Source organism: Palaemon carinicauda, chromosome 9 (genome assembly GCF_036898095.1).
Source record: "Palaemon carinicauda isolate YSFRI2023 chromosome 9, ASM3689809v2, whole genome shotgun sequence".
In the NCBI taxonomy this organism is placed as follows: domain Eukaryota; kingdom Metazoa; phylum Arthropoda; class Malacostraca; order Decapoda; family Palaemonidae; genus Palaemon; species Palaemon carinicauda.
This window is the reverse complement of record NC_090733.1, coordinates 137337035-137344534: the sequence shown is the minus strand read 5'-3', so window position 1 is coordinate 137344534 and position 7500 is coordinate 137337035. Positions and strand designations below refer to the sequence as shown.

At 30.7% G+C, this 7500-nt stretch overlaps 1 pseudogene; it reads left to right on the top strand.

Annotated features, from left to right (window-relative positions):
* Window positions 1-7500, top strand: part of LOC137646884 (uncharacterized) — a 16934-nt pseudogene that overhangs the window by 3094 nt on the left and 6340 nt on the right.

The following is a 7500-nucleotide window of genomic DNA, read 5'->3' as shown; positions in this document are numbered from 1 at the left end:
CAGATAGATCTTAGGTCATGGATGACACAGGTAGATAAACAGTTTTATGTATATATATATATATATATATATATACATATATATATATATATATATATATATAAATATATATATATATATATACACATATAAATATATATATATATATATATACACATATAAATATATATGTATATATATACATATATATATATATATATATATAAAGTTATATAACTTATATCTCTTATGCTTCATCCATTTATCTGCCTTTATATAATTCTACCACAATTTATTCCTTTCTTGAATTTTTTTTTTTTTGTATAATTTAAATTTCGCAGTGTTGCCAGGTTTTCTAAATGAGAAAAGGTCAACTTCTAATCAACTACAGCTTTAAAAGGCCAACCCATGATCAGAAAAAGGCCAACAATATAGTATTTAAGGAAAAGGCCAACTTCTTGTCAATGCAGCTTTAAAAGGCCAACCCATTATCAGAAAAAAGGCCAAAAATATAGTATTTAAGGCCACCTTTTTCATGATGTTACTAAAGGGTAACCAATGTCAAAGAGGCCAAATTTGACATTTTTGTCCTAAAAAAGGCCAACCTGGTAACCCTACAAGGAGTCTGAAACACTCAAGAGAGCAGCGTTTTTTATGGCATGTCCGGTGCACTGATTCGCCCCAAAGATAACGAAAGATTTAAGAAATTATTGATTTTTACATATTCTAGAGGCGTTAAGTATGAGATTTCTAAGTCTGACTCAAGTCACCGAAAGGTAAATTTCCTGATGGTTTAATCTTTAAGAAACATTGGATAATTCTCTCTCTCTCTCTCTCTCTCTCTCTCTCTCTCTCTCTCTAATAGAAATTTTAGCCGAAAATGGCAACCGTTGAATGTATTATTATTATTAGGTAAGGTACAACTCTAATTAGAAAAGCAGGATGCACTCACTTATGCACAAGGGCTTCAACAGGGAAAAATAGCCCAGAGAGGTAAAGAAATAAACAAACTACAAGAGAAGTCATGTAAAATAAAAAAAAACAGTAATAACCTTAAAATAGATATTTCGTAAATACATTAAAAAGAGACTTATGTCCTGTTCAACAAGTTTGAACTTTTGAAGATTATCGATTCAACTACCCGATTAGGAAGAACAATCCACAGCTTGGTCACAGCTGGAATAAAACTTATAGAATATTGTGTAGTGTTGAGCGTTATATGGAGAAGGCCTAATACTACACAGTATTCTAAAAGTTTTATTCCAGCTGTTGCCAAGTTGTGGAATGATCTTCCTAATCGGGTAGTTGAATCAGTAGAAATTCAAAAGTTCAGAGTTGGAGCAAATGTTTTTATGTTGACCAGGCTGACATGAGTCTTTTTATAGTTTATATATGACATCTGTTTTTTATGTTAATAGTTTATATAGGACATATCTGTTTTAACGTTGTTACTGTTTTTAGAATGATTTATTGTTAACTTGTTCTCATCATTTATTTATTTCCTTATTTCCTTTCCTCACTGGGCTATTTTTCTCTATTGGAGCCCTTGGGCTTATAGCATCTTGCTTTTCAAACTAGGGTTGGAGCTTGGCTAGTAATAATAATAATAATAATAATAATAATAATATTAGTATTAGTCAGGCTTTCTGTATTATAAGGCCTAATACTACACAGTATTCTAAAAGTTTTATTCCAGCTGTGGCCAAGCTGTGGATTGCTCTTCCTAATCGGGCAGTTGAATCGGTGGAACTTAAAAAGTTCAAACTTCCAGCATATGTTTTTATGTTGAACCGGCTGATACAAGTCTTTTTATAGTTTATAAACGGAGTACTGTTTTGATATTGTTAATGTTTTTAAAATATCTTATATTAATAGTTCATTACTTTTTATATCGTTCATTTATTTCCTCATTCCCTTTCCTCACTGGGTTATTTTTCCCTGTTGGAGACCTTGGGCTTATAGAATCTTGCTTTCCCAACTAGGGTCGTAGCTTAGCAAATAATGATAATAATTTCCCGATTTTCTTTTCTTTTTTTTGCATTTTTTTTTTATCAATACTTTTTTGCAGAATTTTTTTTCTGTTTTTTTTTTTTTTGGCAGAAAATTTACTTTTTTATTTTTTCTATTTATTGATTCCTTGGGGTTATAGCATCTTGCTTTTCCAACTAGGGTTGTAGCTTAGCAATTGATAATAATAATTTGCCTATTTTTTTTTTGTTTCTATTTATGCAATATTTTTTCAAAATTTTTTGCAGAATTTTTTTTTTCAGATTTTTATTTTTTTTGCAGAAAATTATTTTTTTTATTATTTTTATTTATATATTTATTTATTTATTGCAGAGAAGGTGGTTTTCATTTTGCAATTTTTTTTTTCAAAGTTTTTTTTGCAGATTTTTTTTTTCAATTTTTTTTTGCAGTTTTCTTTTTAATTTTTTTTATTTATTTATTTGTTATTTTTTTTTTTTTTTTTTTTTTTTTTTTTCAGAAAAGGGTCTGAGTCTCAGAGGTGAGGTTCTAGTAAACACTTGCATCTTCTTGGGCGTTTACTGTTTTGTCTGGCTCCCGATTCTCCTTATCGGAATCATTGACGGAGGACTAGAAGAGGCCTCTGTGTCGTCTGGGTTCAGAGGTGCGTTCCATATAACCTTTTTCATTATTATTACTGTTATTATTATTATTATTATTATTATTATTATTATTATTATTATTATTATTATTATCTTTATTTTTATTATTGTTATTATTATTATTATCTTTATTATTATTATTATTATTATTATTATTATTATTATTATTTTGATCATCATTATTATTATCATTATCATTATTATTAATATTATTATTTATTATTATTATAATCATTATTATTACCCTTATTATTAATGTTATTATTATTACTATTATATTATTATTATTAATATTATTTTTTTATTGTTGTTCCTATTGGTTATTATCATTATTATTGTAATCATCATCATCATTGTTATCATCTATGTTACGACCCTAGTTTGAAAAGCAGGATGCTATAAGCCTTATATGAGTTCTTGTGCTTATAGCATTCTTCTTTTCCAACTAGGGTTGTAACTTAGCTTGTAATAATAATGATAATAATAATGATAATAATAATAATAATTGATAATGATTAATAATAATTAATAATGATTAATAATAATTAATAATTGGGAAAAATAGCCCTGTGAGGAAAGGAAAAAAAGGAAATCAATAAGAAAGAGAAGCAATGAACAATTCAAATAAGATATTCTAAGGACACTATCAACATGAAAATAAATCTTTTCATATATAAACTATAAAAACTTAAAGAAAAAACACAAGTAAGAGAACTAAGATAAAATAATGTGCCCCTGTGTACCCTCAAGTAAGAGGATTCTACCCCAAGACAGTGGAAGACCATGGTACAGTCACGCGCATAAATGATGATACTGTTTACTTTCATTTCCGAACAAATTGTCAACTTAAAAAAAAAAAAAAAAAAAAAAGCCACATCTAGCAACTAAATCAGCTCGGGGAGCAAGTGACCATGAAGTGGCTGATTTAGATACATGTTATCTTTCAAATTATCGTAGTGTATAGTGTCGTCACTTACGAGCGCGACCGTACATAGGCTATGGTACTACCCAAGAGTAGGGAATATTGTGCCCGAGTGTACCCTCATGGATTGTTTTCTAGGCATAGATAACTAAAAACTGATGTGACGTAGCATTGAATAACTCCAAATTGCGTTCATTTGTTTGTTTATTTGTGCCGTCACTTATGAGTGCGACCGTACATAGGCTATGGCACTACCCAAGACTAGGGAATATTTTGCCCGAGTGTACCCTCATGGATTGTTTTCTAGGCATAGATAACTAAAACTGATGTGACGTAGCATTGAATAACTCAAATTGCATTCATTTGTTTGTTTATTTGTGTCGTCAGTTATGAGCGTGACCGTACATAAGCTATGGCACTACCCAAGACTAGAGAATAATATGTCCGAGTGTACCCTCATGGATTGTTTTCCAGGCATAGATAACTAAAACTGATGTGACATAGCATTAAATCGGTCAACTAGTTTTTAATTCATCATCATTATGAGATGATGATGAATTAAAAACTAGTTGACGTAGCATTAAATCTTTCAACTAGTTTTTAATTCATCATCATCATGAGATGATAATAAATTTAAAAACTAAAGTAAATTTTTTTTAGTGAGGCAGATTTGCACCGACTCACAGGGGCGCCCTTTTAGCTCGGAAAAGTTTCCTGATCGCTGATTGGTCTGAAGTATTCGGACAAAAATACTTCCGACCAATCAGCTATTAAGGAAATTTCCAAGCTTAAAGGGCACCCCTGCGAGTCAGTGCAAATCTGCCTCACTAAAAAATATGACTATTAGTTGAGTGATTTAATGATCTGTTATTTATTTCTTCTCTCCTAGGTCAAATAGCGAATTGCACTGTAGCCTTCAAGATATCTTTGTTAGATCGTTTTGTATGTATTTCATCGTCTCTTCGGCCATTTATATGCGCTATGGTGGGATGAAGGTACGTTTACTATATCTATTTCTTCATGCTTAACTAAAGATTATTTTCAAATGGTTATATCATTAAATGTTTAAAGGCTGCTCATGTATGAGAGAGGCAAGGGACAGTGACTTTGCATCATCAAGCATAACAATGCCCTAGAGACTGACCATATATACATACGATCAGCGCCCAAGCCCCTCTCCATCCAAACTAGGACCAAGGAGGGCTAGACAATGGCCTAAGAAGTAATAATAATAATAATAATAATAATAATAATAATAATAATGATAAAAAGATACATATATAATATATAATATATATATATATATATATATATATATATATATATATATATATATATATATATATATATATATAATATAGATATATATATATATATATTATATATATATATATATATATATATATATATATATATTTATATATATACATATAAATATATATATATATTATATATATATATATATATATATATTATATATATATATATATATATATATATATATATATGGGAGCCTTTGTATATCAGAGGCCAGTTCCTTATGCGTTGATTAAAAATGGACATCAACTAAACTAAACTTTCCCCCCTAACCTAACCTAAAAGCCGTGTCCTTACCTATATACCTAACGGGAGGGGGGGGGGGGGGGGGTTTGGCTAACGCCCCCCTGCGACCCCCCTTACTCTGCCGTATTCTAAGTTAGACATAATATACATACAGGTGGCTGCTATCATACATACACCCCTATATATGTATATACAGGTATATATATTCAAGTATGTATGTATGTGTGTATGTATATATGTATGAATGTTGTTCAAAATTTATGTTTTTGTACCTTAGAGTTCTGGGCGTTAATTTTGAACCTACTGATATATTTGACGATTTGCTGTTGTTTTTTCTTACATAATCTTGTTAAATCCAGACAAAAATATAGGTACAAAATTACAAGTCATGCAATGTTTTGTATATTTTTGTAACCCACTGAAATATTTGGTGATCTTCAGTATTGTTCTTATATAATCGATTTCAATCAAAACAAAAGTCATATATACCAAATGCAATTCATGCAAAGTTTTGTATATTTTTGTAGTTGAAGTTTTGTATATTTTTGTAGTTGAAGTTTTGTATATTTTTGTAGTTAAAGTTTTGTATATTTTTGTAGTTGAAGTTTTGTATATTTTTGTAGTTAAAGTTTTGTACATTTTTGTAGTTGAAGTTTTGTATATTTGTAACCAACTAAAATATTTAGTGATTTACTGTAGTTTTCGTATATAATCGATTCAAATCAAAACAAAAGTCATATATACCAAATGCAATCCAAGCAGATTCTCGTACATTATTGTAGATATGTTTTCCAATAGACGCCTATTATTATTATTATTATTATTATTATTATTATTATTATTATTAATTATTGTTATTATTATTATTACTACTAGCCAAGCTACAACCCTAGTTGGAAAAGTAAGATGCTATAAGCCCAAGGGCTCCAATAGGGAAAAAAATAGCCCAGTGAGGAAAGGAAATAAGGAAATAAAGAAATGATGAGAATAAATTAAAAATAAATTCTAAAAACGGTAACAACGTCAAAACAGATATGTCCTATATAAAGTATTAACAACGTCAAAAACAGATATGTCATATATAAACTATAAAAAGACTCATGTCAGCCTGGTCAACATAAAAACATTTGCTCCAACTTTGAACTTTTGAAGTTCTACTGATTCACCTACCCGATTAGGAAGATCATTCCACAACTTGGTCACAGCTGGAATAAAACTTCTAGAATACTGTGTAGTTTTAAGCCTCATGAAGGAGAAGGCCTGGCTATTAGAATGACTGCTTGCCTAGTGTTACGAACAGGATAGAATTGTCCTGGGATAGATATGTTTTTCCAATAGAAGCCTAATAAAATGTAACGAAATTCCAGATGCGCAATACTTGCTGCTGTAGTCGACCCGTCATCTTTATGTGGGGCACTTTCATCCCAGTGGTGCTGATACAACTCTCGAGAATGGCCATGGAACAAGAGGAGTGGTTGATGCCTACCCTGGTCGATCACCAGCTACCTAAGTTCTGCGCAGTTCTCAGTCAAAGCAAAGTGAGTAAATGCACTTTTATACTTGACTTAATTTACTTTGATGTCTGCTTTTCCGGTCCCATACAGCAGGGGAACCCCACTCTCTACAGGACCTCCACTGTCGTTTTACCTTGTTCGTTCAGAGTATTTAACGTTTCATTATTATTATTATTATTATTATCATTATTATTTTTATTATTATTATTACTTGCTAAGCTACCACCCTAGTTGAAAAAGCGGGATGCTATAAGCCCAGGGGCTTCAACAGGGAAAAAATAGCTCAGTGAGGAAAGGAAATGAAGAAAACATGAAATATTTTTAAGAGCAACAAGATTAAAATAGATCTCTCCTATTTAAACTTTAAAAACTTTAACAAACCAAGAGGAAGAGAAATAAGATCGAATATTGTGCTCATATGTACCCTCAAGCAAGAGAACTCTAACCCATATCGCATATTGTTCATTTACTGTTAATTCATCACTGTTGTACGACTATTGTTAGAACCAAGTCCAACTTATGCCCAGTTAAAGTAGTTGTACAGTCGACATTATTCACTAGTCGATGTGATTCTAATAACTCACTAAATGCCAAAGCGTCAGGATAACTAATTCGTTTTTTCCATGATAATCATCTCAATTGTTCTAGGAGGTTTGTAGATTGTTACAACGGATTTTTTTTTTCTTTTTTTTGTGTAAAGTTTATTTCTATATATTCAAAGCTTGTTTAAGGTTTAAAGGTTTAAATGTCACTCATGAATGGCAGAGGCAAGGGACAGTGACATTGTCCCAGCAGTCAGGACAATACCCTAGAGCCTGACCATATATATTATATGATCAGCGCCCAAGCATCCTCTCCACCCAAGTTAGACCAGGGCAGTGGCTGCTGATGACTC